We start from the raw sequence: 12,336 nt of genomic DNA, 5'->3' as shown, positions 1-12,336 counted from the left end.
GCACCGCAACCCGCAGAAGGTTCCAGAAGCCGCCGCAGCCCCGCCGGCCCCCTCGGGGAGCCAGTGTGCACTCGGGCCAAAAAACGGGCCGTTGGTGAGAGAAACCTCGGCACCGCCGCACCGTTGGTGAGAGAAACCCCGGCACCTGCCGGCCAAAATATCGGGAAGCTGGTGAGAGAAACCGCAGCGCCCGCCCCGGGCAACACCAGGATGTTTGTGAGAGAAACATCGGCCCCCCCCGCCCCGCTCTGCCCCAACACCCTCCCCGGGCAACATCTGTGAGGAAATTGAGGAGAAAAGCCTCAGGAAGTTTTCAGCTACCTTCTCTGGAGCTGTTTGAGGCAGCGGCCCCGGAGCCACCTGCTCCTCCCACGCGGCGCCGCCACCATTTGCCGCACCGGGAGGGGCGAGGGCGGCGGGGGCCACGACGCTGTCGGTCGCCGTTACTCTCCCGCGCCAAGTACGTCAGGCAGCAGGTGTGCCGTCGTGGGGGAAAAGAATTACTAAACTTTTCATTTCAGACAGGTTGGTAGAGAAGGGTACTCTGCCGGAGGAAGTTCCCACAGAGACTCTGAGCGCCGCCCGGAGCAGGCGCTGAGGTGATCTTTCCCTGGAGAGAACTCCTCCGTTGGGAAGAAGGAGAATATGGTGGCAGATGCTTTGTCCAGAGGGGAGAACTCGTGGAGGAAGCACAACTAAGCCTGAAACTTCGGCTTTGGCTGGAGAAGAGAGCGTGTGAAGAGTGTGAACCTACCTGAGCACCTGAGGGAGGGCCGTGGCTGCAGGGCTGAGGAGGACGTCCATCGCCGCGTGATGAGCAAGCTTCGCACAGGGCAAATGCCGCCCGGGCCGCACTGGAACACCTCAGAGCTCATCAGAAATCACTGCTAACGTCGACAGCTGGAAATAGGGTCCCTGTGTTGTCTAACAAGCCATGGCATTGCTAGATCTTGAATGCCTTTGCTGTACTGCCGTTCCAACCTTTCTTAATACCTCTCTTCCCCAAGCCTGAGGTGGTGGACAGGTGTCCACCTACCTGGCGTCCTCCAGAGGGGCTGAAATTCAGGAGGATGGCAGAAAACATGTTGGAGGAACTGGCAGTGCTGGTCACCCCTGATCACAGTGGCCTTTCCTTCTGCACCGTACAGATAACACACTTGCCTACTACTTAGAGAGCAGCCCACTTACTGTATCTGTAATATTAGCCAGGTAACTATTTATTGACCACAGTCAAAAGATTCTTTGCAGATACTGATACCCTTGATTCCAAAATATCTGACAATCAAGAACAATGATGGAAAGGATGTTGCAATCGATAATGCTTTCAATTGTTCAATTTTCAGCTATACTAACCTATTACAATTTGGAGAAAAAACATCACACTTCTTTTTTCTTGTCTGAGCAGGCAATTTACTGAGTTCATCCTCTAATGCTGACCCTGAACACTGCAGATACCCAGGATTGTAAGATAATTTGCAGACTCAGTTTTTGTTCATGAACTTTCAATTTGCCTTTCACAAGTAAAACCAATAATTGATTGAAACAAAACCCAAGGGTATCTGAGATAAAAGGATATAATGTGCCTCGGTTGTCTGACATTCCAGGCTGATCTGCAGAAAGCTAAGAAGTGCATGAAATGTAAAAACAAAAAACAAGCAAATATGCATATTTTCATCGTGTTTTGCCATTCTCTCATCCCACCAAACTGTTACAACTGGGAGATTACACTATTATGTGCTGGCTCCTAGTATTGTCTTACAAATACCGTGCACAAATTTAACACTTAATAAATATGTCAGTCTCTCATCAGTGTTCATTTAGCTGAGGATGGTTTGCAAAAAAAACCAGCCACTTACAAAAATGCAAAATTTGTATGCTACCATCCTTTATAAAATGCTGGAATTCATTCAATTCAATTTTCTCAAACTTCATTTGGTAGTATTTACATGAATTTTCATTTTGCTAAATTACAGATTCAGCACCCTAATTGGAAGTTATTTTACTTTTTTTGCTCAAGGAGATTTTTAGTTTACACAACAGATTAACTGAATTCTACCAATTCAGTGTCTCTCTGTTTTTATACATGCCAACCATAATTCTAATACGCTCCTCTTGTCCTGAGTGCTTCTAGAGCTCTCTTTTCAGTTACCCCACTATGGGTGTTTTGGCTATTTCTGGATTATTTCATCCACACAGGCTTGTAACTCAAGCTTTAACTCAAATAGAAATGGCAAGGATGAGGCTATTCCACTGAACTTCTGCAGCTACTACTACCGGCTTTTTTTTTTTTCATTGTTTTGCAGAAGTTTCTGTAACAGTGTAATGGCCATCAAACCCATCTCACCTTCCCTTGCCTTAGTCTTAGTTTTGCCTTCATCTTTGGGTGGGTGGATTAAGTTTCAGCTGTAGCCAAATTTCACTCTACTGAGTGAAAAAAACAAATGGGGGTGAGGGAAGATTGGGCAGTTTTCTGCCACCACTACTTCAGGGCTCTGGGTGTATGGGGCTGATTAGCTGCTCTCGTGCTGTCTGGAAACAGACCCATTACTTCAACAGTCAGATAATTCCATATTGAAGTTACTCAAAAATTGAGAAGAGGAACCAGGCTTGGAAAAAATATGAAGATGTTAACTGAAAGTTCAAGTTGGATTTAAGCGCTGTCATAGGAGAAAAAAAAAAAAAGCTTGTGCTTAAATGGTCTACTAAATCAGGAGTCCAATGGGAGCTAAGATCCAGCCATCAAGTTTAGTATCTCCATATCTTTACACGCTATAATTACATTCCTTTGTCTCTCTTAGCACTCATTATATTAAAATATTATTAATATATACATTATTTTGTTTTACCAAAAATTAATTACAGATTGAGTCTTCAATAGAGTTAATAATATGACTACAAAATCTTACATATAGGACTATACATCTGATTTGTTTTTCACTAAAAAAAAAAACTTTTATGCCACATTGTTTCTAGTATATGTTTTGTATTTTTTGCATTTTTACAACATGGACTTTTTGCGAGATGTTTGAATATTACAGAATTTACACATATGTTGAATGCATCTATTTAGTTGCTGAAAACATCTCTCAAACTTAAGTAGGCCATTTGCATAATACTTAAATATGAAAGCAAACAATACTATTTCACACGAATGAAAATGCTAGACTCTCCAACAGACATCGTTATACATGCTTTTCACCAACACAAAAAAAAATGGAATTCATTTGTGTAAATCTTCTTCAATAACTAATACTATGCTAAACGTATTCGTAAGGCAACCTGTGCTTCTCTGAGAGAACACAGGAATACAAAGATGGATTAAAGATGAGGGGAACTTTCTGATTTTTAATAAATATAGTTCTTCTTGGGGAAGAACATTCAGACTATCCATCTGTAGTGCTGAAGGCAAGCCCACTTTGCTTCATGCAGTTTTTAAAAGCTTTCAAGCACAGCTCACTGATTACAATTACACTAAGTTTTTTGGGGGGGAGGTTAATGCATCATAAATTAAAAAACATTACTTCTTCAAGGATAATGGAAGACAATGAAGTCACACAGTTTTACTGCTTGAATGTAATCCTGGACCATGAGACCTTTCGTCAATATTGAACTAAATACACAATAGGTTTTCTGTTAGTATGCTGCTCTAGTATTTTTTTACAATACCATTTACTCTTGCCTCATTTTCTCAGGTGGCTCTTTTTTGTGTAGCATTATACACAATCAGTCAGCTTTATATGTTTCAGAATTGCATCTGATGCCTTTCTTTCACACTAAAAAAGCTTCTGTAGTACATTACACCATTTCACAAATGGGAATCTCATACTAGTCCTTTATGTACATATGTAAATTGCTTTCATTTATTTATGCCAGTGGCCTCTACACTCAAATTGTATGACTGCTGTATAAACAACTTTTCTCCCTGAAATACTTTTTTCAAATCATTCATGATAAAGAAGCTCTTTCTTCATTAGGCTTTAACAAAACGTGATTGCTTGCCAACGTAACATGTTGATACTTTGATGTAGGCCACTTTTTATTGAAGAAACTAAAGCTAGAAACCTAAGACTTTTCCTGTATTTTTTACAGAGAATTACTGAGCATAAACTCTCTTACAGACTTTACAGAAATCCTGTTTACGTTAAACAACAGCAACCTACATGGTTCACAGCCACAGGAAATCTGGCCCTGTTGTGGGAGAGCAGTTCTCTGAGGTTTCCTCTTTAATCTTTATCCCTGCCTTCCTCACACACCACTTCTTGTGACTCACCTGTTTGGTGTAGTCAGCTGCAGGGTATAACCACACACAGTCAGGTGTGCTTAATCCTGGAAGACAGGTCGGTTCCTACAAATCCCTTCTGTAATGAACTTCCAATAGTCCATGGCTCAGCTCTGAAGAATATTCCCAGGTAAATTCCTGAACTCTTCCGGTCTAGACTCTCAAGCTTTCTATTGTATTTCAAGATTCACTAAGTCAAAACTAGGCTTATCTTTCAGTACATGAAAATTTACTGTTTCTTTTAGAATAAGGGAAAGAAATATGGCATACAGGTCCATAATGAACATACTCTTGAATAAGTGAGCTGTGGATGACCTTATTTTATTAACTTGGGCTATATAGCTTATGTTTTCATGCCTTATCCATCTAGTGTCCTTTCCCTCCTCCCTCCAGATCAATGTCTCCCCAGCTGCTCAGATCTAGTCATATCCTATAGCAGTATCTCACCTGCTCACTGACCACGTCAGCACGTTTTTATTTCTCGCGTTAGCAACAAAAAGATAGCACCGCACAAACACGTAGGAATACCCAGCATTCAAAGGATACACTAACAACCACCTTCTGTTTCCTTCCAGAACAGATATCCTTGTGATGACTTGCCAGCTGCTAGATAGTAATTGTGCACTGCTTCTCAGTCAGTGAGCAGGCCAAAGAACTTGCTGTCCAAGCTGTGTATTATGCAATTCTGAAATAGAGGAAAGCATGAGTAAGGAAAGCACAGACCAGACAACAGAGAGGAAAAAGCATCAGACAATATCTAGTTCCAAAATGATCCACTGGCATCCATGTTTGCCAGACTTAGAAAAGCAACTCTGAAATAATGCCTGGAAACATGAAAATAAATTTTGACTCTGGGAAACCTTTAGACTCCAAAGCAAAGGTATTCAGTTACATGGCTATTCTTTTTATTTGAAAGTCCTTGTAGAGCTCTAACCTACAGGTAAAAGCAAAGTAACAGGTACTCCAGAAAGATGAGCTGAAGAGAAAGACAGCTCAGAGAACCAGAGTTGCAGCCAAACAGTCACCTTGGGCTATGCTTTCGATGAAGTTGCTCTTTTTTCCTGCCAGGTAGTCTACACAGAAGAGCTGTAGGTAGATAGCACTCCCTGTGTGTTTGTCATCAGGGCATGGCAAAATGAGGCACACCTGCAGAAACAATTTATTGGGAATATTTTTCAATGTCTCTCAATATACGTTATAGTAAATCAATGATGGCATTGGTCCTAAAATATTGCATACTGTATTACAGCCTCAACTAACTCACCTTTAGTGGGAAAATAATCACTTTAGCAGATGTTTATAGCTAATAGAACATAATAACTTGAACTGATTAAAGGATTTTCTATTTGTTATAACGTCAAACTTCACTAAAATCTAACAAAAACTCTACAGCTACAAGGAAGCATTTTTTTCTTATGTCTTCCTAAATATGGCATTGACAAAACTCTGTAATTTACAGATTTACTAAAACTGCATCCTCTAATGCTGTGTTGCCTTATAGTAGCTTTAACAATGCAAAGAACTACCTAAGTGCTAAATGCTATTATTAATACCTATGTAAATAGAATGGTACAATTCTGAAGGAAAGACAGAAATCAAAATTTCATGGTAGATATTATCCTCACCAACTGAGACTGTTATGGTTATATTAAACCACACTGGAAGAGACTGTTTTCTACAGCACGAAATTCTTGGATCAAGGACTATCTTTAGGTTTAATCTAATGGCTCTCACGTAGGTGATGCTTGGCATAATGATAGTGGCAAAGGACACAGAGAGAGAGTCATTCCAACAAACACTAGAAGCCAAAGAGCCCTACAGTTTTAAAACAAATTGTACTGCAATTCAGTAGTCACAGGAGAGAGTTCCTTTTTAAAAACAGAAGGAGCAGATATGAAAAAGTCCTTAAAAAAGAAAGACTTGCCTCCCGCCCTCCATTTCCATCACAGGAAATTGTAAAACAGTTCCATCTTCCCCAACTTCTCTAGCGAAGGCAGGTAACGCACGTGGCAGATGTTACACATACAAACAGGTAGTTTCAAGGAACGTCTACTTCAATTATTCTTCAGGTGGAAGAGAAGAATGAAGGAGTCTATCGAATGCATGTCTTTCATTTCTACATGAGGAAACTGATGGCAGATTTGATTCAAAGGGAAAATGATGTAGTCCTCCTTAGCACTGGAAGTAAGCTAGCTATGACAGGATGTCCCTGAGCTGTACTGCTTCAGGGATCAAATTTAGAATCTCTTGCCTGGTATTGTACTGGGCCTCCATGTAGGGACACCTGATTTTATCACTGACTTCCCTTGTAACCTGGGACAATTCATACCCCAACTCCCCAGCTGTGAAAAGGATCAATAACATTTCATCCAGAACGTCTAATTTCTTTCCTCCAGAGCACCTAATTTCTAATTTCATATGAAGCAAAGCTCTTGCTTCATATGTGTATGATTTTGTGTTAGCAGTAAGGATACTATCAGGTTTATTTATATATATATATATATATATATATATTTATTTATTTATATATATATATCTGTATATACACACATATGTGGACACATGCATTGTTTCAGCTTCCGTTTCAGTGTTGTTTCTGATACTCAGCTCTTTCTGATACTCAGCTCTTTGGTATGGGTCTATCTGGGAAGGAAGCTTGACCATATAAGTTGAATATTACTATGAAAATGGGTCAATGCTGCAGATGGATCCATTCAGTATGTGCATGTTACCTGATTTGTACTTTTCAGTTCTTTTCTAGTTTACACCTTGCCTAAAATAACAAAATTAATGTTCACTGAAGGATATCTTTATGCAGTTCACATCTGCATTAAGGATGCATCTAAATCTCACTGAAAAAAGGAAAGACTCACAAACTTCACAGCATCCCTGACCTTTCCCTCACATCTGCTCTCCTCTTCCCACAGGTACATGTACACAGAGCCAGAAGATTTACAAAGCAGGAAAACAAATGGAGTCATACGAGTTGTTCATACTGGGTCACATCCCTGCTTTGACAAAGTACAGTTTAACCTCAAGCTGAACCTGATTTTCATAGAGCATAGGAAACAGTTACGTAACAATGAACAGTTAAAACACAAACAGACAAAGGTTTTACAAACCAAAGCAAAGGTAAGTTATTAACAGTTATTAAAAAAATTTTTACACTCACATTTCTTGAACTGAATATTATAAAACCACAACCTTTGCATTACAATTTATGCATTAGTTATCTCTCATCCTGAGCAGATAACTTACTTGATATTTTATTGATCATCCTTATGCTCTAAATAATTTAAAATGAAAGCATCCTGAGGAAAAGCTCCAGCTTTAAGGATATATCTCTGTAGTAAGGCTTTATACTGCTTTAGAACCAGATCTGTATGTGGTAGATGCTTGCACAGCAGAGGATTCTCATGTTTGACACCTCTCCGTGGGACACTCTTGCTATTTCTTTCTGAATGTCACAATTAAGGAGTCTTCAAACTGTCCCTGATGACAGTTATCATCAAATGTACTGCACAGCTTTTTACCTCTGTGGTTGAAAAACTTCCGCATGGCAGGTGTTGGAAGCTACACATTGAAGACAACCTAGAAAGCAAAGATGTTAAACATGCTTTCTTTTATGTTTTTTGCCCTTCTCTTCCCATATTCAAATGTTCATTTGAATGACTCACATTCCATCTCAGTGCCATCCCACTTCCATCTAAATGGAACATTACTTTCATGTTTAGCTACATGTGCAGTATTAGGATAATTCATAATCAAAAATCTAATCCCAAATTAAAGTGGTGCTAACAGAAATTTGTTTTTGTCCACTTCATTATATAGACCCGCTGTATGCCTTTACAGTGTTATGCGTGATGCAATTTTGCATTTATAAAAGAATATAAATTCAATAAAGAGATGAGTAATCTTAAAACAGAAACAGAGTTATGGTGTATGTGGTACTAAAGATTGACCTCAGTTATTTATGAAGTCTTTATAAAACTCCTCCCAGTAAGTAGAAAGAGTCTGATGTCAAACCCATAGCCAATAAAGAACACAGAGAGGCTGAACAACAACCCTCCTCTGCAACAGTGTTGCAAGATATGCAGCTCATAGACTGTTTTCCCTAAATTTTACTCTTACTCATCTTATTCTATTTCAGTAAGTCAAGAGATGACTCATGGAACATCAGAATCCAGGCACAACAGAGATACCATTTAACTAGTCATTTGGTTTATACTGGGAATGTTGGCAAACTTAGATGTATACAAGCTGACTGCTCTCCCTAGTCCTCCGTTCAGCTTTTGACTTCTGGATAGTCTCTTTTGACATTAATCAGTGGCACTGTGACTTTAGATTTTTAAATGCTCTTTCTTGTAATAATGATGTAATCTTGTAATAACGACTCAGGAACAATTGTTAAGGTTAAAATTGTAATTACTGATGTATGCCTATTGGGCAATTTGCTAATGCTGCTTAAAACCTATTTATTACTTGTTTGAGGAATACTTTCAAACTACACCTAGACTAAAAACAATATTTTTTTCCTATGGCAGGCACATTCAAACTAAATATCAATTACATTTCAGTCAGAATCCACTATATGAGTTTCAGTATCAGTTTTAAGTCTCTGCTAGAAGCATTGAACAATCAAAGGAAAAATTGAGAGAGCTCAGCTATTGCCTGACTGAGGTCTGCTAACTGCCATGAAGTGCCTACAAAGCTGAATTTGGTTTGGGTTTCTTTTTGCTGTTTGTTTAATCCTACTCCTATGTAACAGTGGCATTTGTGAGCAGTAACCAAAAATGTACATTAAACAAGAACTGCAGACAGTGCAATATACTGTATTGTCAAAGATAAGCTAGCTCTTGCTCCTGGGATAATATGATATCAGTATTTGTATGAGCTACATAACATACAGCAGGTGATAACTGTTCCACGTTACATTGTCTTTTAACCTAGCTGATGAGTCTACATAAATTCTAAAGCTAGCCGCTGTGACTGTGTGCTCTGTATGACATACAAAACAGATCTTTGTGAAAGATAGCAGGTGTTTAAGCTGAATGTTTCCATGTTCTCTCAGTCCGTTCATACCTTATGTCAAATAAGTTTTCAAAGTACAATCACAAACCTCCTGAAGCCCGCAAACTCCAGATTAAAGAGTTAAGGATGGCACTCCTTGAATGTTGTAAGTAATTTCTAGAACTAGATCAAAAATTCAAAAACAATCTCTCTGGATATTGCAATAATCCATTATTTTTTTCCTATTCTATTCTACCCTATTCTACCTAGCAAGTTCTTAGATTGGCCTTCTCAATGTACTGAGTACCTTTCTGAATTATGTTTCATTCTGTGTCCTATTTCCTGGAAAGAAATTATCTGTGCTGTACTGTTTTATTTTGGGAGGGATTTGCATTATGTTAGAAAAGAGGTGTTTGTACTTCGAGGCTTTGCACTTTGAGCAGAAGCTGTACAGATCTGTGGTTCCGCAGTCTTGGACTGGACTCCAAAAACTGTACACCTAAGTTCTCCCCAGAATTACAGGAGAGTGCCTAGCATCATAACCTTCGGTTTCGAGTTTGTACCCCAAGCACTGATCTGACGCCTAATTTTTTAGGATTGACATCAACTTTACAGGTAAATTGTTGTTATTCCCTTCATCTTACTTGCATAAGATCAGGCATAAATGCTTTATATCTTTCATCAAAACACCTAAGTAAATATCCATGTGGACAAAAATACAGCTGACTTTATACATTATTAAAGATTTTCTGTATGAGCCGAAACTCCTTTCTTTTGAACATGTTATAAAATAAGTTCTACCCTGAATGCAGACTGCAGGTTTCAAAAAGAATCCTTCATCTGTGAGCACTGCAGAGGAGCAGAACAGTTTCACAGATGAGTGTAAGACAGCTGCCTCCACCCTACCGATCATATTGATGTTACATATATTAACACTTCCAGCACCACTGCCTTCTCTCTTCGTGTTGCCTGTCCATTTATACACAGACTGAAAGTGGGTCAAGGACACACTGAAGAATTTTACTGGTCAAATCCATGTTCAAATCTAAGAAATAGTAACTACTGCATAAAGAAGTCATTTGGCATTATAATCATAGTCAATAACTAAACAAATAAAGTACCTAACTGTGAGGCCGAATTCCATGCTTTAGCACAAACAGGCCATGAACAGAGGGTGAGTTTCTAATTAAGAGCGAATTGCTATGGTAACCAAAGGTGGTCACACGTAATTGGGTGTGAAACCACATGAGGCTTCATGATAGAGGTGTCTGCATATATTATCCAGTACATATTTCTTAAATAAAATTGCATTCTCAGGTCAGACAATATTTTCCATATATTCTGTGCCTGATTTTCAGCAACCAGAAGCATATCTCTGTGGGCTTTAGCAGAAATTTCAGCTCTTCAGCTCCCTTCCTACAGCCAAGGCAGCACAAGTCTAGACGTGACTCCCTTACAAGCTAGCAAACAACATGGGAGAATGACATTTACAATGGGATTTATATGAGACACAGACAAGAAAAGGACTCTGTTTTTGAAGTGATATCAGAACAGTCTATGCACAAGGACAGGCTTGAAGAAACAGTGGGGAATTATTGAACCTATCTGAACCTAACCTACCCTCAATCACAAGGTCCAGAACAAAGTGCAGTGTTTGACCATGTGTCCCCTAACCCGTAACCCAGTGAAGTGGGACAGAAGAGCACCATAAATTCCATAATGCGTTGGCCAAGCAGAGCGATCAGGGACAGAGACAGCACTTCTCCTCAAAATGGGAGTGTATACACCCCTCCTACGTCCTTGACATTATGGCCGCTCAATGTATGTTAGTTAAAAGTTAGCATTTACAGTTGATATTTTATTATCACACTCAGTGGAAGAGAGAGAGGAAAGTGACAGTTCTGGAGACTGAATTATTCAGTGCAACCAAGACCAGCCTGGTAGGAACAGAGGGAATGTTTAAAACCCACACTACGTCAACACAATGATTTACCTGGAGCAACAACCACTTGTGGTTAAAACAAGTTACATAAATTTATATATGAAAATTATTTACTAACTTAAGTACTTCCTTCCAGACATTTTAGAGCATTATCTTAACTAATTAGCTTATGCATTATCTATGCAATGAATCATATATGATCTGTGTAATGAATCCTAATGAAGACTAAAGGAAAATCTGATTAATATAAATTGTTGTTCTGGGGTAAGATTTCTAAGGTTTCTGTTAACGCTTTTTCTTGAACATGTGGATATGAATGAAAGAGCAGGTCCTTAGCTCACAAATTCCCATTTCTCTATACCAGCTGCACCCAAAGGACCCAGAGCTGCTATTCCTCCAGTCTTGAGGATCTTGCAATATTCCTCAGGACAGGTTGGATTCAGAAATGGGAAGGATAAAGACTGAACTATAAATGACCTTGGCCAATAGATCAGCTCCTGGGGGACTTTTGCTACTACTGCAACTGAGAGAAGCTGTAAGACTAAATTCTGTAAGAACATCTTCAGGATCTTAACTGCCCTTTTTCAAAGAACTTAATTTACCTTATATTGGTGGTGGTTCTTGAAGTGCACTGTATTTGACAGCTTCTCTATGGTCAGGGTGGCAATAAACTAGTTGACATAAACTTTACACTGGGTCTAATTTAGCATATTTTTGCATTCCTGTTGTCTACAAACCAAGGACATATCTGTTTTGCATCTTTAAATGAGGTAGTGGGCTATCATCAGTCTCTCCACATATCCAAAGTGACTGTTCACCCCTGTTGAAAGTGCTATCTGTATACATAGTAAGGCACTGAGGCAGTCAGGAAAAGCCTATCTGACTGAAAAATATTCAAGTTGTCAAGTCAAAACTCTCAGTCAGTGCTGTACTGCTAATCTAACTGTGTTCTGTCATTTCTACACGTCCAGATTTCCCATTAATTGCATCTCAGCGGGAGCTCTGCATAATGTGGTGTGGTCAAAGATTTTCAGTCACTAAGGGAGAGTTGAATATCATAGTCTACCTCTGTCATGCAGGGAGGACAACTTTGCTCATGCTGATT

The 12,336-nt window shown here is 39.3% G+C and overlaps 1 long non-coding RNA gene across 1 annotated transcript; it reads right to left on the bottom strand.

The window, feature by feature from the left end:
• Positions 1–886: 886 nt before the first annotated feature.
• On the bottom strand, positions 887–5,425 carry LOC138061040 (uncharacterized). The gene is made up of 3 exons (XR_011134639.1): positions 5,305–5,425; positions 4,826–4,964; positions 887–1,610 (listed from the first exon to the last, which is right to left on the bottom strand). It is a non-coding gene; the product is annotated as an uncharacterized lncRNA (long non-coding RNA).
• Positions 5,426–12,336: the final 6,911 nt, after the last annotated feature.

Source organism: Struthio camelus, chromosome 15, assembly GCF_040807025.1.
Source record: "Struthio camelus isolate bStrCam1 chromosome 15, bStrCam1.hap1, whole genome shotgun sequence".
Lineage (NCBI taxonomy): Eukaryota > Metazoa > Chordata > Aves > Struthioniformes > Struthionidae > Struthio > Struthio camelus.
This window is presented reverse-complemented; position numbering and strand designations above follow the sequence as displayed.